Below are 23,159 nucleotides of genomic sequence, written 5' to 3'. Positions count from 1 at the left end.
ATGCTGAGAAAGCATTTGACAAAATTCAACACCCCTTCATGATAAAAGTTCTGGAAAGATCAGGAATTCAAGGCCCATACCTAAACACAGTAAAAGCAAGATACAGCAAACCAGTCGCTAACAACAAACTAAATGGAGAGAAACTTAGCAATCCCACTAAAATCAGGGACTAGACAAGGCTGAACACTTTCTCCCTACTTATTCAATATAGTATTATCTGGTATAGTATGTTATAGTATACTTATTCAATACTCGAAGTCCTAGCCAGAGCAATCAGACAATGAAAGGAGGTTAAAGGGATACAAATTGGAAGGGAAGAAGTCAAAATATCACTATTTGCAGATGACATGATAGTATACTTAAGTGACCTCAAAAGTTACACCAGAGAACTACTAAACCTGATAAACAACTTCAGCAAAGTGTCTGGGTATAAAATTAACTCAAACAAATCAGTAGCCTTCCTCTACTCAAACAATAAACAGGCTGAGAAAGAAATTAGGGAAATGACACCCTTCACAATAGTCCCAAATAACATAAAATACCGTGGTGTGACTTTAACCAAGCAAGTGAAAGATCTGTATGACAAGAACTTCAAGTCTCTGAAGAAAGAAATAGAAGATCTCAGAAGATGGAAAGACCTCCCATGCTCACAGGTTGGCAGGATTAATATAGTAAAAATGACCATTTTGCGAAAAGCAATCTACAGATTCAGTGCAATCCCCATCAGAATTCCCAGTCATTTCTTCATAAAGATAAAAAGAGCAATTTGCAAATTCACTTGGAATAACAATAAAAAAACAGGATAGCGAAAGCTATACTCAACAATAAACAAACTTCTGGGGAAATCACCACCCCTGACCTCAGGCAGTATTACAGAGCAATAGTGTTAAAAGCTGTATGGTTTTGGTATAGAGACAGGCAAATAGGTCAGTGGAATAGAAATGAATACCCAGAAATGAACCCACACACCTATGGTCACTTGATCTTTGACAAAGAAGCTAAAACCATCCAAAGGAAGAAAGATAGCATTTTCAACAAATGGTGCTGGTTCAACTGGATGTCAGCGTGTAGAAGAATGCAAATTGATCCATTCTTATCTCCCTGTACAAAGCTTATGTTCAAGTGGATCAAGGGCCTCCATATCAAACCAGATACACTGAAAGTAAGAGAAGGAAAAGTGGGGAAGAGTCTTGAACACATAGGCACTGTGGAAAATTTTCTCAACAGAATACCAGTGGCTTATGCTCTAACATCGAGAATTGACAAATGGAACCTCATAAAACTGCAAAGCTTCTGTAAGGCAAAGGACACTGTCATTAGTACAAAATGGTAACCAACAGATTGGGGAAAGATCTTTACCAATCTCTACCATCCGATAGAGGGCTAATATCCAATGTATACAAGGAACTCAAGAAGTTAGACTCCAGAGAATCAAATAACCCTATTAAATATTGGGGTACAGATCTATAAAAAAATTCTCAGCAGAGGAATATTGAATGGCTGAGAAGTACCTAAAGAAATCTTCAACATCATTAGTCATCAGGGAAGTGCAAATCAATACTACCTCATACCAGTAAGATGGCTAAGATCAAAAACTCAGGTGACAGTAAATGCTGGTGAGAATGTGGAGAAAGAGAACACTCCTCCATTGTTGGTGGGATTGCAAGCTGGTACAAGCACTCTGGAAACTAGTCTGGCTGTTCCTCATATATTGGACATTGAACTACCTGAGGACCCAGCTATACCTCTCTTGGGCATATACCCAAAAGATGCCCCAACATACAACAAAGACACATGCTCCAGTATGTTCATAGCAGCCTTATTTATAATATCCAGAAGCTGGAAAGAACCCTGATGCCCTTCAACAGAGGAATGGATACAGAAAATGTGGTACATTTGCACAATGGAGTACGTCTCAACTATTAAAAACAATGACTACATGAAATTCTTAGGCAAATAGATGGAACTAGAAAATATCATCCTGAGTGAGGTAACCCAGTCACAATAGAACACACATGGTATACACTCACTGGAAAGTGAATATTAAACCAAAGTTTTGGAATACCTAAGAAAAAATTCACAGATCATATGAGCTCAAGAAGAAGGAAGAGCAAAACTTTGATGCTTCATTCTTCCTTAGAGGGGAAAACAAAATATTCATGGGAGGAAATACAGGGACAAAGAGTGGAGCAGGGACTGAAGAAAAGGTCATCCATAGACTGCCCCACTGTAGCCCTCCAGGGGTTTAAGGTCGGGCAAGACTCACCTGAAAGGAGGGCTGGAAATGAAAAGGGCAGGGGGCAAGAGAAGCATGGAGCCAAGACATTGTTTTGATCAAGCCTCAAAGTTTAATATTCAGCACAGTGTATATAAAAAGTAGAAACCACAAAACCCACTCCCAGAACAATAAATCTGAGTTTCCATATCTTTGCAGTTCACTAACTCCAGCACAAATCAAGGCTGCAGCTTGTTAACCCTGGCACCTCAAAGTTCACAGCTATAGCCAAGGCAGATGTTTCTGCTCAGGTCTATCACTCAAAGTCAGCTTCTGCCTTTGGTGGGAGTTTTCATAGTCTCCCTAGCCTGCCAGGCTAAGGATGTCACTCCCCACCTGGGGATCCATCCCATATGCAGTCACCAAACCCAGTCACCATTGCTGATGCCAAGAAGTGCTTGCTGACAGGAGCCAGATATGGACATCTCCTGAGAGGCTCTGCAAGAACCCTTCTGATACAGATGAGGATGCTTGCAGCTAACTATTGGACTGAACAAGGGGATCCCAATGGAGGAGTTAGAGAACGGACTGAAGTAGCTGAAGGGGTTTGCAACCCCATCGGAAGAACAACATTATCAACCAAGGAGACCCCACCAGAGCTCCCAGGTACTAAACCACCAATCAATGAGTACACATGGAGGAACCCATGATTCCAGCCACATTTGTAACAGAGGATGGCATTGTCCAGCATCAATAGGAGGAAAAGCCCTTGTTCCTGTGAAGACTCATTTCCCCAATGTAGGGTAATGCCAGGATGTTGAGGTGGGAGAGGAGCATTCCCATAAAAGCAGGGGAAGTGGGGAGGGAGCATGGGAGAAGGGGTGAAAGGGGATAACATTTGAAATGTAAATACATAAATTATCCAAGAAAAATAAATGTTTTTTTAAAAAGTATAGTGAGAAAGGGAAAGAAAAATCAGACAGTGATCAAAGTAACACTCAGCATTAAAAACTCAAGGTCATGCTTTGTTGAATTGTAGGATAGATTTAATTCAGATTGTGGTTTTAATTTCATTTACCAGAGATGGTTTTTTTTAAAAAAAAAAAAGAGCAAAAAGACTTATCTAAATTAATAGTGATAATGATAGATCCAAGAATAAAATCTGAGGTGGGGGAAGAATGGACCCAGTTATTGGAACTGTATGGCAAGGATTAGGAAGTATGGCCTTGGCCAAGGAAGTATGTCACTGGGATTGTGCATTGAGCTTTCAATAACCCACACCACCAGCAGACTCTCTCTCTCTCTCTCTCTCTCTCTCTCTCTCTCTCTCTCTCTCTCTCTCTCTCTCCTCTCTCCCTGAAAGTTGCAGATCAGATATAAACTCTCTGCCACTGCTCCAGCCCCATGCTTGCCTGCTGCCATGCCTGCATCAAGATGTCCTTGGACTCACTCTGAAACTGTAAGCAAGCCCCCAATTAAACGTTTTCTTTTATGAGTTACCATGGTCCGTGTGTCACATCACAGCAATATAACAGTAACTAATACAGCTATGTTCTCTCTAAATTTAAATTTTCCTTTATCCCAAAAATACCTCCTATAAAAGGGATTTCAAAAGGTCTTCATTTGGTTTGACATGGTTCGATGACAGCATTTTCGTTTGTTTATTTAATGAGATTTTATTGAGGGAATATGACAGTGAATAGGATAAATACCTTAGTTCCTCCGACTGATATGTGTTTGAACAGTTGAGTATAATAATTTAGCCATATTTTCTTATGCAGCCATTACTTTCAGGAGCAGAATCAAATTTCCCTCCTCAACATCATTTCAACTCTACTAGGACAGCCAGCTGCAGAACTGGAACCAGCAGAAGCTAAAGCAATTAGCATTTATTGCATGGACCTCAGTGCACACTGGAGTCATGATATCGTTCAGTGCATCGTGGCTGTACATAAGACACATTCTAGAAATTAGGTCTGGAACACCAAGAAGACACCCAAAAGCAAAACCAGAAAACTAAATAAACAGTAGGTATTACTTCTGATTTTAGAGTTAGATAGCAATAATTGACTATGTTTTCCTTCCTACTGGAAATTCCCAGTGGAAGAAAGGGAGCTAATAATGAAGTCTTTTATGTTTTGTTAAAAACAAAGAGGGCACCAGGGATATTGACTCATACATAGACAGGTTGCTTTGCAGAAAAGCCATCGGAGTTAGGAAGGAACTTTGTGACCTGAGAAAGTTGACTAACTTTTTTGAAGTGAATAAAGCTATAAACAGTAGTAAGAATGCCTTCACAGCATACAACCTTTGCAAGGGTTGATAGCTATGAGTGAGGCAACTTGGAATATAAGCAAGTGTCTTTACAGTTAATTCCACCATCACAGCTCTTATTGCTGTTAACTGCTATGTTTTGAATGCATAGCTGGAATTCTAATGTGTAAAAACACAGCAAGCTAGGTCAAAGCTTTTGATTTTATGAAGTGCTACCCATGACTCTCCTATGAGGTAAGCAGACAAGCTCAGTATGTGGCTTTATTTTCTATTTATTTCACTTAATTTTGTTAATATCACATAGCTAAAAATCATTTCTTGGTATCCCGGGGCACACAAATATCGACCTCCGTAGCATAGGTTCTAACATGATATATAGTATGTATAGGGGCTCATTTTCAGCCTGATCATAAGAGAGAAAGTTTCTTGAAGAATTGCTGAAGAAATTGCACAAGGGAACATGCAGGCATAGAAATTAGAAATTAAGAAATCAATAGTTTATTCAAGCTCTTAAAAATTTAAATAACTTCCCTACATTTTCTTCTTAGCTACCAGAGTAACCTTCTTTGCTGTTTTTTTCATCTTTACTGCCATGAAAATAAAATAGCCTTAGGCTCACTGCAAAAGAAAAAGAGATCAAAATGAATTAAAAGAAAAATACGAAGCATTCTCATTATGTGACTTAATGACTGGTGGGTGGCATGTCATATCGGTTTTATGCATGTTATTTTTAAAAGAATAAAAGATCAAACTCTGTGTGTGTGTGTGTGTGTGTGTGTGTGTGTGTGTGTGTGTGTGTTCTTTTAAAATTTACCAGGGACAGTATAACTGATTTTTATGCCATGGAACTTTAGGTTGATTCCAGTTCATCTCTGTTTCTGCATAACCAGGTTATTTCCAACTAGATTTTTGTTATTGTTGGATGCTCGGTTCCTTCTAGCCCATCACTACTTTAATCCTTGTCATGGCAACAAATTCCCAGAAATTTAGTGGCTGAAAAAAGTACACAGGCCAGTGATATGGTTCAACAGACAAAGGTGCCTGTCATCCCAAGCCCGACCACTAGAGATGAATCCCCAAGCCCACGTGGTGGAAGGGGAGAGCTAACTCCTGAGTGACGTCTTGTGTGTGACTTTCATCAAATAACATAAAGTTCATCCTAGCAGTAGGATGAGAGGCAACTTACGTAGATTGCAAGAGTTTATGAGGGGAGTGAAAAGTCAGCCTAGATCTAAGGAAATGAGGAGCATCGGAGGAAACATGAGGAGCTTACTCCTCATACAAGGAACTGTTGAGTGCACGTGTAGGAGCCTACAGAGGGCGTGTATGGCCACTGAAGGGAAGGGCTGCTGTAAAAGAAGCTGCACCGTTGCATACGCAGAGATAAAGACAAACCTTGTAAGGCCTGGTTTGGATGGATTTACTCCCAAAATAGATACAGATCTCCTGAAAATGACCCAGGTCATCTGAGACATGAACTTAATATTACTAAGGTATCAGCTACTCCCCAAATGATCTATAAACTCAACATAATGAAACTTACCAAAATCCCCAGTGTTTTCTCTTCAAAAGTAGCAAACAAATCTTAAGACTCACATGGAAATAAGAAAGGACCATTAACGTGATTTCAAAAGAACAAAGAACAGACGTCTAAAAGATAATATAGCATAACATATTTTTAAAATTGTGAGACCAAACAAAGCCTATCACATCAAAGTTTCACAAGGCAAATTATCAAAAGGAAAAGAGCCCCAAGAGCAGGCATAAGAATCAAAGACCCACTTGCTATCACACTCAGGAGTCCCATAAGCATACTAAACTGAAAGCTATAATATATACTCAGGGGACCTGGTACAGACCCATGTAGACCCTATGCTCACTGCTTCCATGTCTGTGAGTTCACACGCCAATTCCAATCTCTGCAACACTACTGTAATGAAGACAAAATGACTGGAACATATTGGTTGATGGGATGAACTGAGGTAACAAATCCTTAAATTGAAGTTAGTTTTTTCAAAGCTGCCACAATAGTTTAATTGGGGAAGAATAGTATTTTCAAAAGTCATGCTTCCAGAATAGTTGATTATCTTTAAAGGGAAAAATACCCAAAACATTAGGTTTGGGTTTTTATTTCATACACAAAATTCCACTCTAAAAAGACCATGAACCTAAACTTGAAAGTTAAACATTTCACAGTATCTTAAAGTATGCACACAGTGTGGTTTTCTTTGAAATGCATGGCATTAGGGAAAAGCAAACCCAAGCACAAGGGGAGGTAGACAAAAATATAAGCACTGGCAAGACTCTCACAAAACAAGGTAATACTAAGTATTTGCAAAGCACTGCTGGTGTTAAAAACTCTACCTTGCTTGTAGGTGTGAAGAAAAGGTCTAGACACTTCAGGAAACTTTGAAGGAGTTCCTCAAACTTCAAGGACGACCATCGCACATGATCTATCAGTTGTGCTCCTCGGTATTTGTCCAGAGAACTGAGAACACAGGCTAGGAGGGAGTCTCCTGAGTCCAGCCATGTCCGGAATAAGTTCTTTGCTGGCATGTTCAAAACTGAGTTCCTAGTTCTTCAGATGGTTCACGTTTGTCACTTAACCAGTAAGGGATGGATGCAAAGAGGGAAGTCGCCGTTATCCTGTAATCTAACTAAGGCCCACAAGCCATAAATGTGTTTCTTGTCTTGACTTAATTCTACATCTAGCTTGCCCATTCCTATATTCCCTTATTTTTCTAAAATTCTGAACCAAAGTCCAGAAGAGGACCTGTTTGCACAATCCGAATCAAGGGTCCAGGGACCAGGTGACCCAGATAAGGCCCAGTCACCATCGTTAACTTCCTTGCTTAACCCCTTGTGTTAAAATATGATTAGTCAGTGCAACAACCCACCCGGTCCCCCTGGCTTTGTGTTCCCATCCTATACAAATGTCGTACAATCTCCTTTCAGGGTTGCATTCAGATCCTGAACTGGCCAACTCCCTGATCACTCAGAAAATAAAGCTTTTATTAAGCTTCCATACCAAAAGTGAGTTTTCTTGGCTTCCATTCTGAACCCAACACACACCCATCTACACATTCTTATAGAATGTTTATAGTAGGACGTCTCCTAGTAGCCAGGATGGAAAAAGTCCAAATGCAATATCAGCTATGAGTACGTAAATAAATGTAGTGAATTTATACAAAGCAGTATTGTAGGTTAGTGGTCCTGAGTCCGCTCTGTCACAGGGTTCAGGCCTCTCGGGGAGGCAGGATGTGGGACGTTGACCACACTTACCAGTGTTTGGCTGTGGGAAGTTGCTGGACACTCCTCTTGGGGGGGTGGGGAAGCACGGTCTGAGGAACACAGTCGGAGCTGGCTCGTGTGTCCCGGGCCTGCAAGGAGGCCAGGCCTTCAGTTCTCAGGCTCTTGGGCATCCAGGTGCCACTGGGATGCCACAGAAGAACTGAGAACAGAGTGGGGGCCAGCTGAGCTGGATCCAGCCCGGGGACAAGAGGGAAAAGGGGAGCTCCAACTAGTCCCGCAGGGAAAGTCAGTGGTTTGGCAGAGGCTGGCTACAGGCTTGGGGGTAAAGGTGGCTGGAAGTGCAGGGAGGCCTTCTACAGGAGTTTAGATGGCGGCTCTGTAGGCCTACAGGGGATCCTGTTGAAAACAGTCAGTCTGTGGTTTTAAGGCATTTATTGTCATAGTACCCCACTTCTCAGAGTGGGTCTGGGATTAAATACCTTTTGCTGGGAGGAGTGTCTGGGAAGGAAAGGTGACTGGCTAGGCCTCCAGGATTCAGGTATCTCATTGTTATGGAGATCTGCCTTGAGCTTAAGTGACCACTGGTCACATCCTCTAACTGTGGAGGGGCTTGGGGCATTGCTCTTATGTGTCTGATGGACACAAATCTATGGAGGGCTGCAGGCTAGTGACAGGCCTGGTTTCCTGGGAGTCAGGCAAATTGCCTACTGTCCCTTCAGGGTCACCGGGACCTCAAACGTCCTCAACCAGGAACCAGGGTGCCGTTCATGTTCCCACACAGTATTATGAGGCAACACCAAACAGACAAGTAAGAAGGATGAACACACGGAAAGGTGTCACTTATTGTTTGATTTCGTTGATACAGACATCCATAAAAAGAAAATATTTAATGACAGAAAAACAAATTAGTAATTATGTGGGTCTGGGGATGGTGCTGGAGTAGAATGAGTATGTAATCAGAATGCATTGAAGTTTTGTTGTTGTTGTTGTTGTTGTTGTTGTTGTACACAAAAACAGCCAAAGTTAGTCCAAGGTGATGGCTACAGACCCTCACAGATAATAAATCTCACTAGACCAGTTTTTAATTGTATAAAATTTGGGGTGTATAAATATTAAGATATTGTAATGAAGTGCTAATATATCCTACAGCATGGATAAACTTTAATACATAACTTATGTGGTAAGAGCTAAATGGAAAGCATCCACTTAGATGATCTTACTAAGTGTAATGCCAAGAGAGGGCAAATGAACAGGAACAGAAGGTAGATTGAGTGGCTGCCTGGAGTTTAGGGTGAGGGAGGATTGGGAAATGGGATTTCTTTATGAGAAGGGGGAAATATTTTAAACTTGGAGTGCAGTGGTGGTTGTACAATTCTATCAATATACTAAGCCAAAAGTGAAGTATATACCTTAAAGAGTTTGGTTAGTGGAATGTAAATTGTATGCTACAGCTGCAAAAAATATTTTTTGACACAACCATTTTTTGGTGTAGAATTGACTAGAATAGGCAGGCAGATAAACATGTTATTTTTTTTTTTTTTTTAGATTGCCACTAAATCTGGCCATTTTCCCTTACTTTACTTTTTAGTCACTTACGTGCTTGGTCAGCTGCTTTTTTATAACTGAACAAATATCTGAAAGAAAGACTTCCAGATTTCTTCTGGCTCTAGTTTGGGTGGGTTCGGCCCTAGGTCACATGGCCCTATGAGCATGGGCAGAGAGCATCAGTAGTAGGAGACTAGCAGAGGGGATTCCTTTCTTCATCTAAACAGAAAGTCGAGCACGGACAAGGGTTCTAGGGAGCGGGGTATATGTCAGTGGGAACTGGGTTTTGCCCTTCAGGATCTACTTCTGCCATCTAGACCCCACTTTGTAAGGTTTACAGTCACCAGAAGGGTCAACACAAGACCCTATGAGGACCAAATACTCAAACCATAACCCATATTAATCGTCACAATTTCCATATAACCACAGCACACTGCTGCATGTAATGTGCTGTACTTGAAAAGGAAGACGACACTCTGGGGCCTATAGGCTGAACCATGGCTTTCTTTCAAGCCAGCTAAATTCACAGCAGGAGATTAATTAGGATGTCAAATTGTTTCCCTGAAAATAGATGCAGTAAAAGGGGTGGCAACCCGTGGCTTTCTCAATTCAGCAAAGCAAGTACTTAAAACTATTTATGCCTGCAGCGTCTGAGTTTCTTTCATCTTGGATATAACTGAGAGCTGCCTCTATTTAGACACAAGAGTGGGGGGTGGGACTCTTGTATAATGAAAAGTGTGTACTGGAATATTAAATATCCAGAAATCTACTCAAGGCTCTCATGGCCTCCCATCAATAATTTGAATTTCACAATATGCTTATTTAAAAAAGTGCCATTTTTCCATTCCTCTGTAAACCAACATACAAATAAGATAATTCTATGTAACAAAGTTCATATTAGGCAGTATTAGTTTTTGGAGGAACTAGTGCACACTTCATATGATATTAGAGGAAGCAATCATTGCCCAGCTGGAATATAGTGTATGTTGTAGGTTACAAAAGCTGACTACACGATGCTGCCCTAGGGAGCATTTTTAACACTTTTTAAAGGCTTAAAGGAAGCTTGAGGCAAGAGACAAGGTATAAATAGTCAAATCCTACTTTGAAATTATTAATATAACTTAAAATAATAGAAGCAATTTCAATACAAATAATTAGGTGTTTTATTTCCTACTGATATGGCGAGTCTGCCTATGAAATGTAAAGATTAGGGAGATGAATATATCCATGTCCTTTCATGGGATAGGTACGAATTAGGATTCCAAATGATCATAACACTGAAGGAGTGACCATGAACCATTTGACATGCTAGGGTCCAGAGTGTGTTCAATCCAACAGCCACGGTGGCCTGGCTTCGAGGCAGCACCCACAGGAGTTCATCAGTGTGCTTGGGGTCTGAAATTCTCCTACAGCCCTTTGATGACATGAAAGCCTCTGTAGACTCTGGCTTTTCTTTGCTTAGAGGTAAAGAAAAAATGACAGGGTCTGACCCTGTTCTTAGAAGGGCACTCAGGAACTGAAGGATAAAGCATGTTAGTATATGCTAGAACGTGGGCCTGCCCTTCGAGGCAGAATCAGGCCATGCCTCCCTGTAGCTTCCTCTAGGAGAAAAAATTAAGAAGCAGTCAGTGCTACGACTTGACAATTCTCAAGTCATGGTTATTGACTCCTCTGTGCTCCCTGTCATGTCTGTTACACTGAACTAAACCCCATGACATGGAGCCTTTCCTCATACCGTTAAAGGTTGTTAAAGTCAAATTGCTCTTTGCCCTGGAGATTGATCTGCAGATTTCCGTGGGTAGTGGGGTGGGGGGCATTTGTTCAGGGAGGTATTCTAAAGGCTACAATCTGAGAAGGCTCTTCCAGTTTTCCCTGCCATCTTCTCATGACAGCTGTCTCTTTCTCTTTTCCCTATATATCTCTTATTCCCACTCTCAGTGAAGCTCCCACAGCTTTCAAAGTGAACCCTTTTCTTCCCTTTAAGGTGCCCTCCCACCTCAAGGACCAGTTTTGACTTTGAGCCTCTTTGAGTCTAATAGACCTTGTACCAGAAGGGGATTATAATCGGCTGGTTTCATGTCGGTGTGATATAAGCTAGAGTCCTCAGAGAGGAGGAATCCTCAACTGAGAAAATGCCTGCATAAGATCAGACTGTAAGGCCTTTTCTTAACCAGTGATTGGTGGATGGAGGAGGCTCGTTCACTGTAGGTAGGACCAACAAGAGTGGCAGTTGTTGTGCCTTCCAAACGTAAGAAAGATGCTCCCTAAAACCATTCTGGAAATCAGTCTGGAGGTTCCTCAGAAAATTGGACATTGAACTGCCTGAGGATCCAGCTATACCTCTCTTGGGCATATACCCAAAAGATGCCCCAACATATAAAAAAGACATGTGCTCCACTATGTTCATCGCAGCCTTATTCATAATAGCCAGAAGCTGGAAAGAACTCAGATGCCCTTCAACAGAGGAATGGATACAGAAAATGTGGTACATCTACACAATGGAATATTACTCAGCTATCAAAAACAACGACTTTATGAAATTCGTAGGCAAATGGTTGGAACTGGAAAATATCATCCTGAGTGAGCTAACCCAATCACAGAAATACACATGGTATGCACTCATTGATAAGTGGCTATTAGCCCAAATGCTTGAATTACCCTAGATGCCTAGAACACATGAAACTCAAGACGGATGATCAAAATGCAAATGCTTCACTCCTTCTTTAAAAGGGGAACAAGAATACCCTTGGCAGGGAATAGAGAGGCAAAGATTAAAACAGAGACTGAAGGAACACCCATTCAGAGCCTGCTCCACATGTGGCCCATAGCAAGATGGATGAAGAAAAGAAGTGCAGGACAACAGGAGCCAGATGTAGATCTCTCCTGAGAGACACAGCCAGAATACAGCAAATACATAGGCGAATGCCAGCAGCAAACCACTGAACTGAGAATAGGACCCCCGTTGAAGGAATCAGAGAAAGAACTGGAAGAGCTTGAAGGGGCTCGAGACTCCATATGTACAACAATGCCAAGCAACCAGAGCTTCCAGGGACTAAGCCACTCTCTAAAGACTATACATGGACTGACCCTGGACTCTGACCTCATAGGTAGCAATGAATATCCTAGTAAGATCACCAGTGGAAGGGGAAGCCCTTGGTCCTGCCAAGACTGAACCCCCAGTGAACTAGACTGTTGGAGGGAGGGCGGCAATGGGGGGAGGGTGGGGAGGGGAACACCCATAAAGAAGGGGAGGGGGAGGGATTAGGGGGATGTTGGCCCGTAAACCGGGAAAGGGAATAACACTCGAAATGTAAATAAGAAATACTCAAGTTAATAAAAATAAAAATAAAAAAATTAAAACAAACAAACAAAAAAAAAAGAATGTTCCTAATTGTTTGTGATCTAGTTTAAGGAAGGGATGAGGAATTAGAATGGCATTGTTGTCTGTGCTGTCCCTTCTCATTATACTAAGGGGACAGATGGAAGGCAAAAAATATTGAGCTACAACACCCGATGTGTCACAGATTCTTTTACTTTTCTTTGATATGCAGTAATTGTCTTTGTGGAAATTATACATCTACTCAGCTATTTTGGAAAATTATTTTCTGACCTTGGCAATAAAGCATAATACTCCCATTAAAAAAAAAACAAAGATGCTCCCACATATAACAAGGACGCCTGTTTCACTCTGTTCATAGCAGCCTTATTTATGATAGCCAGAAGCTGGAAAGAACCCAGATGTCCTTCAACAGAAAAGTGGATACAGAAAATGTGGTACATCTACACAATGGAATATTACTCAGCTATCAAAAACAATGACTTCATAAAATTCTTAGGCAAATGGAAGGAACTAGAAAATACCATCCTGAATGAGGTAACCCAATCACAAAAGAACACACATAGCATGCATTCACTGATAAGTGGATATTAGCCCAAAAGCTCAGATTACCCAAGATATAATCCACAGACCACGTAAAGCTCAGGAAGAAGAAAGACCAATGTGTGCATGCTTCAGTCCTTCTTAGAAGGGGACACAAAAATACTCACAGGAGGAAATATGGACACAAAGTTTGGAGCAGAGACTAAAGGAAAGACTATCCAGAGACTCCCACCTGGGGATCTATCCCATATGCAGTCACCAAACCCAGATAATATTAAGGGTTCCAAGAAGTGCATGCTGACAGGAACCTGATATATCTGTCTCCTGAGAGGCTCTACCAGGGTCTGACAAAACAGAGGTGGATGCTTGCAGCCAACCATTGAACTGAAAATGGGGTCCCCATTGGAAGTGTTAGAGAAAAGACTGAAGAAGCTGAAGGGGTTTGCAACCCCATAAGAAAAACAACAATACCAACCAATCAGACCCCCCAGAGCTTCCAAGGCCTAAACTACTGTCCTAAGAATACACAGGGTTGGACCTGTGGCTCCAGCCGCATATGTAGCAGAGGATGGCCTTTTCAGGCATCAATCAATGAGAGGAGAGGCCCTTGGTCCTGTCAAGGCTTGTTGCCCCAGTGTAGGGGAATGTCAGGACAGGAAGGTGGGAGGGAGAGGGTGGGTAAGTAGGGGAGTACCCTCATAGAAGCAGGGGGAGAGGGGAGATGTGATAGGGGGTTTCTGGAAGGGAAACTGAGAAAGGGGATAACATTTGAAATGTAAATTTTAAAAGTATCCAATAAAAGAAAAAATAAATAAATAAATAAGAAGCAAGCTGAGCAAGCCAGTAAGCCTCTATGACCTCTACATTAGGTCATGCCTCTAGGTTTCTTCCCTGCTTGGGTTCCTGCCCTCACTGCTTTTGAGGAAAAACTATGTTATGAGAGTGGGATCAAAATAAACCCTTTTCTCCCAAGCAGCTTTTGGTCATGGAGTTTCATCATATCAATAATAACCTTAACTAAGACAGGATTGTGTTCAGTTTCCTTTCTGGACCGATGACTACTGTTCTTTTATTATATTTAACAGTGGGAAGTGGAAAATATATCCAGTCACCATTTCTAATCCAGGAACCTTGATGGAGACAAATGTGATTAGACACCTAGGGCCATTTTTAATATTTGTCGGGTTGCTTTTTCCTACATCAAAGCTCTGTGGAAATGGCACTTAGAAATCTCTGTCAGAGAAAGAAAACTTACCTTTACAGACAAAACAACTTGTCACTACCTCCTCTGACAGTATTATTATTTAATATAGGTACTATTCAATACTCTGACAGTATAACTATTCAATAGAGGTACTATTGAATCTGACACTTGGAAAGACTCACCCATACCCAGAGCATTTCTGATTTAAATAGGGCCTTTGGAGTCCTGGGAAAGGCTCACATAGCCTCCCCTAGTACTTTCAAGATGTTGCCAAATAGCACTGCTATGTGGTCAGAAGTCAAAGGTCTCAGAAAAGGAAGGGAAAGCTAACTAGTGAAGACGTGAGCAATAATCTTACCTCCTGGACCTTACTGGTCTCCTTTCCACAAGGTCTAAAATGGATCACTGGCTTTGGATCTGTACCTCCGCCTGCATTAGCCAAATGAATTCATGCTACTCATTTTTAAAGAGAACTAAATGAAAACAGTTACTTGAGGTGTGTTGAAAAATGAGGAACTGAAAATTTATCCATCAGTGTGCATTCAGAAGACCCTCCCTGTGAGAGCACAGAGATGGGATTTTTATGGTCTTTGCTTTCTCTTTGATGAATTCTATACTTGGAGGAGGCAATCACTGAAACCCTGATACAACACCAGTTTTCTGAAGGTTCCTAAACGGAGGACCAGATGCTGCTGCACAGATTAGAAACCTTCTCAATCTGAACCTAATTCATGACCTAGAGGAAGAATGAGAAATGAGAAGCAATTTATAAGTGTGAACTGTGAGGTTTGAAATATACTTATAGCTTAAAATAATGTATGTTCATGATTTTATAGTCTCAAACACAGAATTTCCTCAGAGGATTAGATCAAAAATCTCTGTGAATGATAAACATAGCATTGCCAAGGGGTATCCTTAGCAACTAATGGGTAATTGCTCAGAAACAGCTGCCTTCTGGTAATAAAGGGAGGCCAAGCATGCATGAAGCATTCTTCTGAGGCATTCCAGGAAGGCTGTGAACTCTAAGCCTGGGAGCTCAGGAAGGACTCTCGTGCTGTTAACACTGAAGAGAGGGCACTAACCCAGGGAAACATTTTATTAGATGAAGCCAAACTCTGAAGAGCATCGGGGGAGAGAAACCTTTGAGAATCGAACTAGTCACTAAGTCTTGTTGGTAACACCTTAAAAATATGAGGGGAGACTATGTGAACCACCCACAGTTTAGAAAATGGAGGCAAATAAGACATTTGATAGAGCTAGATATTTTTCAGTCAGAGTTAGTCATGTTACCTACAGGATCATATGTGAAAGCAAAACCAGCTGTGAGTAAGTGGGCAACAGCCCTCAGTTAAACAGTAAGCTGTCAATACGGACTGGATTTTGGGGTTATGACCCAAATAACCACGCTAACATACTAAAATCTTATAAGATGGATACAATTTGGAGCTACTAATTTTTATACCTTTACAAATTCTTTTAAATTTAGACAGAATGACACATTTATACATAAAATAGCTGATATCATAAAGAATGAATTTTAATGTTAAGAAAAACATTAAAATTTTCTATAATTGTTTCTAAAGATGTCATTCGATGCTTATAATATTTGTCACAATTTTGTATCACTTTGACCATATTCTTTCCATTATCCTCTATGATCTTCTATCTTTTCTCCAACTCTTCCTTTTTCACAGGTCTGCTTTGTGGGAGTGTGTGTGTGTGTGTGTGTGTGTGTGTGTGTGTGTGTGTGTGTGTGTGTGTGTGTGTGTCCCACTACATTTAACTGAGCTTGTTTGAATGATCATGGATGAGGGATTGCTTACTTAAGCAAGAATAATTTACCAGTAGATACACCATTGAGGAGTATTCCTCTTCCCTCTCCAGTAAGTGCTTATAGCTTCTCAGGGAGTGATGGGGCCTTAGAATCCCACCCCTATCCATGATAGAATGTTTATAGTTCAGTCTTGCACAGGTAACTCGGGCTTCTGTGAGTTCCTGGGCACTGCATCTAAGTTGTATGCAGAAGGCAGTACCTTACAGCACTCTTCCCTCTCTTCCTGAACTTATATTTTTCTCTACTCCCTTTCCCTCAGTGTTCCCTGAGCCTTAGAGTAGTAGAAAAGATGTTTCACATAGGCTCAAAATTCAAAAGTCACTTATCTTCAGCATTTTAACCAGTTAGCAGTTTATGTGTCTCTAAATTAACCATCTATGTGCAAACAGAATCTTCTCTGATCAACGCTGAGAATAGTACTAATCTATGGGGAAAAAACATAAAAATTTAGAAGGCAAATCAGTAGTAGTGGATTTTCCCTAGAGTCTATAATCTTCCCTTCCATAGTTTTTTACTTAATTTTCAGTAGCAGGAATAAGTTCCCTCCTGAGGAGTGGGTGTCAAGTTCATTCAGAAAGCAGATGACTTCCTCCAGCAACAGTCATGATACAATTGCACCAATCGGCACATCTTGCCTAGAAAGTTGGTATTGTAGCTCACAAGAATCACAACTATATAAAACTGTGAAGTTTTCCTCAAGGAGACTACATAACACCTTCTGATACTATGGAAGCTATTTGGGGAGGAAGCTTTTAGTTTAATTTCAGGTTGATTTTTCTGTTCTTCAACCAAAGAATGTGGTCTCCAGCAATCGGTACTTAGCAAGCTCTGCTGTGCAACCAAGAGTAATGGCGATGATCTGTTATTTTGGTGGCCTCTGAGTCATGCTTAACAACTCACACGAAGTGGTTATCTCATGCAAGGCACTGGCATTTTTTTTTTCATCTTTATTAACTTGGGTATTTCTTATTTACATTTTGATTGTTATTCCCTTTCCCGGTTTCTGGGCCAACATCCCCCTAAACCCTCCCCCTCCCCTTCTATATGGGTGTTCCCTTCCCCATCATCCCCCCATTGCCGCCCTCCCCCCAACAATCACGTTCACTGGGGGATCAGTCTTAGCAGGACCCAGGGCTTCCCCTTCCACTGGTGTTCTTACTAGGATATTCATTGCTACCTATGAGGTCAGAGTCCAGGGTCAGTCCATGTATAGTCTTTAGGTAGTGGCTTAGTCCCTGGAAGCTCTGGTTGCTTGGCATTGTTGTTCATATGGGGTCTTGAGCACCTTCAAGCTCTTCCAGTCCTTTCTCTGATTCCTTCAACGGGGGTCCTGTTCTCAGTTCAGTGGATTGCTGCTGGCATTCGCCTCTGTATTTGCTGTATTCTGGCTGTGTCTCTCAGGAGAGATCTATATCCAGCTCCTGTCTGCCTGCACTTCTTTGCTTCATCCATCTTTCTAATTGGGTGGCTGTATATGTATGGGCCACATGTGGGGCAGGCTCTAAATGGGTGTTCCTTCTGCCTCTGTTCTAAACTTTGCCTCTCTATTCCCTGCCAAGGGTATTCTTGTTCCCCTTTTAAAGAAGGAGTGAAGCATTCACATTTTGGTCATCCGTCTTGAGTTTCATGTGTTCTGTGCATCTAGGGTAATTTGAGCATTTGGGCTAATAGCCACTTATCAATGAGTACATACCATGTGTGTTTTTCTGACACTGGCATCATGTCAAGGCATATTTATGAGAATGATTATCAAAGTTTTAGTGGCAGTAAAGTAGTGGTGAAGGAGTATACCTTGCATTTTGTCTGTTCACCTGTAGTACTGAGGGTAAAGTCTAGGGATTTGCTCACACTAGGCTAAAGCTGCACCACCGAACCACATGCTCAGCCCTGTATGGTATCTCCTGAGGAACTGAAAGTGCAAATTTAGAAGGAATAAAAAATATAAAGAAACAGAAACAAAGGAAAGGGTAGGTGACTCGGCTTGTACCTTAGGTGTGGATTTGGTATAGTTTACCCAAAATTCTAGTCCCCAAAATCCTGTCTTTTATCAAATAATAATGAGAGGTCACATATGGACTAAGGACCCTTAGACACATATACTCGCACAGGTATTTCAATAAATCTAAAAAGAAAGCAAAATAAATGTTCTAGATGATACTATTATATTTGTTATCTCATTAATGAATTGAACAACCATCTATATTATCTCAATTATTAACTTTAGAAGCCAAGGTCCAAGAGGTTCAAATATCAAGATAAATTTTGGGGTTTGTGATTTTGTCTGTTTGTTTCACAGCAACATTAAATTTTTCTGAAAAGATTTATTTAGTTTACTTTATGTGTATAAAGGTTAGCCTAGACACATATGTGGGCACCATATGTATGCCTGATGGATCCCTTGTAATTGAATTTATGGGTGGTTGTGAACTATTATATAGGTGCTGAGAATTGAACCCAGATCATCTACAAGAATAGCAAGTGCCCTAAACTACAGAACCATCTCTCTAGCCACAAGTAACAAGGCCTTATATGGTTACATTTTAAAAAATGCTTTTATTCAGAATTTTATACATCATATTTTAATAATATTCAATGCCATTTCTCCTCCTAACTTCTTCCATATCTACTTCTACCTCTCTACCTTCCCCCAATATTGTGTACTTGTTTGTTGTTTGTTTGATTGTTTGATTGATTGATTAACTCATGGAGCCCAATGTATTCTGTCCATGTACTCATGGGTATGGGGTCAACCCACCAGGAGCCACACTCCTAAAGAAAGCTGATTCTTCCTTACCCAAAGCCATCAGCTATCCACATCTCACTAGGAATGGGAACTCATGAAGACCGTCCCCTTCCATGCTAAGATGTTCACTGGATCAATAGTATGTCGACCTTTTGCAGTCAATTGTGGTCTCTGTGAGGACATGAGTTCACCAGTCCTGTCATGGTCCAAAAGACACAGGTTTGTTCCAGCCCTTTATGACCTCTTGCCCTTGCTGCTCCCTCTCTGTGATGACACCTGAACCAAGGTAGCTATAATATAGATGTCTCATTTGTGACTGTTCAAAGAGACTTCACTGCTGACATCTCAGAGCTCCATGTATTTATGGGTAGAAATAGGAATTGAGAGGAAAGTTGGATATATGTCTATTTCATAGAATAATACTAGTAGGTTCACCCTTGGGACCTGTAAAATCCCAACCATTGATTCTTGGTCAGATTTACAGTGCCAAATGTTTTTCTTCCTTCAGAGCAGGGTTTAAATCCAAATCAGAAAGGTATAATTCTATACATTCATACCATTGTTCCAGCCATAGGTATATCTTGCCATGTCAGATATTATCACATTTCACAGGGTTCGTAGTTGAGTAAGACTTACTTAACGCAGCAGCATGAAAGCTAGACAGCAGGAAAGAAGCTTTGTGGTCAGTAGCAAAACTTGAATTCTTCACATTCTAATTCCAATGTGTGTGTGTGTGTGTGTGTGTGTGTGTGTGTGTGTGTGTGTGTGTGTGTGTGTGTGTGTCTGTGTCTATATCTGTGTCTGTGTCTGTGTCTGTGATCTTCATTAATTGGGGCTTACCATCAAGTTTTGGGGGCAACAAAGAGTAATGGCAATAGCCTATATTGTTGAGAGTTTCTGGAGCATCTAACCCACAATTTCAGGGGAAATATCCCATAGCTGGCCCTGTGCTTTTTATTTAGCAATCTATGGCTTCGGGGATAAGCATACTCCCCTGAATAGGATAACATCAATTAAATACTTTTATATAATATAAACTATATGAGTGTATGATAGGTAAATATGTTTATGAAGCTTATAAAATATTAGGTTTCCATATGTCCTTTTCAAACATTAGTTATTCTGTCCACAAATGGATGAATTCTTTAACAAGTCATTGAAATAAGTTATCTTTGCTTCAGAAACACAGTTCTTTCTTTTAAAAGTTTTATCAGTTCTTTGTGAACTTTGCATCATGAATACCAATCCCATTCATCTACCCCTCTCCCACTGCCCACCTTCTACCCTTGCAACCACCACCACCCACCCTCTGCCAACAAAAACAAAAAGTATTTTAGAAGCTGTAGAGTACCATAGTGTGTCCCATAATATATCCTTTCATCCACACTTTCCTTGCAAATGTTCATTGCAATGACTCATTCATCTGGCACGAGGCCTCTGACTTCTACTCTGCTATCAGTACTAGAACCTCTCTGGAACTCCTCTTGGATAACCTGTTGTTGTCCTATGTGGTGAATATCTGGTAGTGTTGGATCTGTAGAATTGGTCCCTTCATGCTTACCAGTAGTTCATCTTCATCAATGGCATAGATGTTGGGATGGACCAATTCAAGGCCTTGGATCTGAGCCTGCAAGGTATCTGAGCTGGTTAGCCTGCTAGCTTTCCTTCACCCATGCTTCCAGGACAACCTCTCCTACTTTGCTCTAGCTGGCCCATCCAATGCTACAACCAGCAAGGGCAGAACCAGCTCTCCCATTTTCATGTCCTTGGTACTAGCTCATCTGTGCCTATTCCATCAGGGTCAGCTCTACTGTGCTGCCCAGGTAAGGTGCAAAGCCTTCTCTCTGGATTGTTCTCACCAGCAGGTGAGAGGCTTGAATGGTTCTCAACCTCTCATACCTTTGGGGCTGGCTCACCTTCAACACCTCCCCCTAACTAGGGTAAGATCTACCCTGTTGCCCAGGCAAGGTATAGGGCCTGCTTTCCTGAGGGGCAGAGGCAGTTCTCCTACTCTCATGGTCCACCTCTCCCACCTGCTATAGGTGGTAAGGGATGAAGAAGGGGAGAAAGGTATCTCTCCCTTGCCCCTGTTACCACCACTGCACACAGACAAAAGGCAGGGCTAACTCTCCAATGCTCATGCCCTCAGGGTTGACTTAATCCTACTCCCCACATTCAGAGCCAGCTCTACTGTGCTACCCCAGCAAGATGAGGGGCTTGCTCTGCTCTACTGATTGCTGCAGTGGGTGAGGTGCATGACCAGCTTTCCTGCTCTCATACTCCTGGGGCCAGCTCTCCCATAATTCCTAAGTCAGGAGTGGGGCCAGTTCAGCACAGCCTTCAGATATTAACATGTCTCTTGGTAGCAGGTCAGATCTGGGATATCCACCTGCCCTTTGGTCATAATACATTCCTGCTGCTCCAAAGCCATACACCCGCATATGGGTCCTGGTAGCAGCACAGACCAAAAACCCCCACCACACCAGATACTTCACATATTCATATCGGCTGTTTCTCACTACCCTCAAGTCTCCAGTTCTGCCTCTCTTTGTTGTGCCCATATCCTTCTGCTTCTCTTTCTCTTCCATTTCTCTACCACTTACTTGCCCCTCTTAGTGGTCCCTGAGTGTCTGTGGTTGATTCAGGGGTGTTCTCAGGAATTCTATGCTCCACCTGTGCATCATGGCACTTGACAGGGATCACCTCAGGGATGGTCTGTCCACCCCCACCAAGTCTGCATTCCGCTGGACTTATGGTCCTCAGGATAGCTGAGTCTGGGTCCCATGGCACTGGGCTGGTGGTTGTCTTGGGCTTGCTACTTGTCCAAGCTTTCCCATATGGCTCTATGTAGTATTGGGGATGTCATACGTATCTGGCTTATTCCTGCCTGGTGCCCCGGGTCGCAGGTAGGGTTCTTCTTGTTGCTGACTTGCTCCCTGCCCTGGCCTGCCTGATATCTGACTAGGCTCACTTTTTAGGAAGTCTACGCTACTAATTATTCAGATTTTCACAGGTCAGAACACTGAACATAGACATAGCCTCTGTCGTCTCTGTCACCTGCCAACTCACATGTGATGCACAGTTACGCCTTTAATGCCTCTAGAGAAAGCCACATTTCTTTCTTAAACATGTTCTCTATGATGTTGCTGGCCATGTAGTTCTAAAGAAGAGTAACTTTAGCTGACAGTATAAGAATAGAACAAAAGGGAGAGGACTGAGAAATGCAGACATAGTCTAGTTCTGTAGTGCATCAACAGCCTTGGAGCATTGGTGTTATAAATAATCCTACTTGAAGTGATGTATTAGCAATATTAGTTTGCATAAAATAGTAGCATTTTCTAAACTATAGTCAAAAACACGGAGGTTCAACTACCACAAAGATGCATGTAAGACAATCAGGAATATGGAATGGTTCCAAAGATAGGAAATTTATGCAAAGATCAATGAACTCTGAGATTAAAAACTACTCCTTCTTTTCTTTAATATGCTCATATAAAATGGGTGTTTAGAGACGTATTGGAGAATACTGCTTAGATACAAGGTTAGAGTAACACTTTTTGTCATCCATCTCCAGCTAAGTTTTAAGAATTACATACTCAAAATCTTGGAAATCAAGAGAAGAAGAGGAAAAAGATGAAAAGTAATGGAAGATGTGATGGTGGCAGAGACAGAGAGCATAGGTAAGAGAAGCTGGTGCCAAGTAGACTGAGAGTGCGACTCATTCTATCACCTTTGTATATGAGAGCTAAAGCTGAGGAAGAGTCCAGATAAGAGAAAATTACAGTCCTGTCAGGGATATGGTCCCACCCATGAAAACTAGAGCATCAAGTGTCCTCACCTTAGTAAGTGGTAGCCTGATGATCCTTTACATTGATAGGGCAATCAAACACTACTACCCGCACTGATTTGGGGGAATGGAAAGTCATTGTCGATGGATGGATGGATGGATGGATGGATGGATGGATGGATGGATGGATGAATGGATGGATGGAAAAAAGTGAGCACTGACCAGTTCACTTCCTCTCAATGAATATATTCTAAAGTTGTGCCATTTAAGACTTGGGTCTTGCCTTCCAATAACTGTGAATATTTTCAATTGTAGGTAGACTATACTTCTCCTGCTCAGCTCTTAGAGACAAATTCCAGCTTCTATCATATAGTTGCAGTGTAGTAAATGGTGAAAAGATTCAGTTTGAGGCCATGGTGAAGACT

The 23,159-nt window shown here is 41.5% G+C and overlaps 1 non-coding gene across 1 annotated transcript; it reads right to left on the bottom strand.

Moving 5' to 3' along the window:
* Window positions 1-21,927: 21,927 nt before the first annotated feature.
* LOC116897594 lies at window positions 21,928-22,057 on the bottom strand. Its single transcript, XR_004387596.1, has one exon. It is a non-coding gene; the product is annotated as a small nucleolar RNA SNORA17 (small nucleolar RNA).
* Between the last annotated feature and the right edge of the window lie 1,102 nt (window positions 22,058-23,159).

Source organism: Rattus rattus, chromosome 3 (genome assembly GCF_011064425.1).
Source record: "Rattus rattus isolate New Zealand chromosome 3, Rrattus_CSIRO_v1, whole genome shotgun sequence".
Classification (NCBI taxonomy): domain Eukaryota; kingdom Metazoa; phylum Chordata; class Mammalia; order Rodentia; family Muridae; genus Rattus; species Rattus rattus.
The sequence above is the reverse complement of the archived record's forward strand: the minus strand, read 5'-3'. Positions and strand labels throughout refer to the sequence as shown.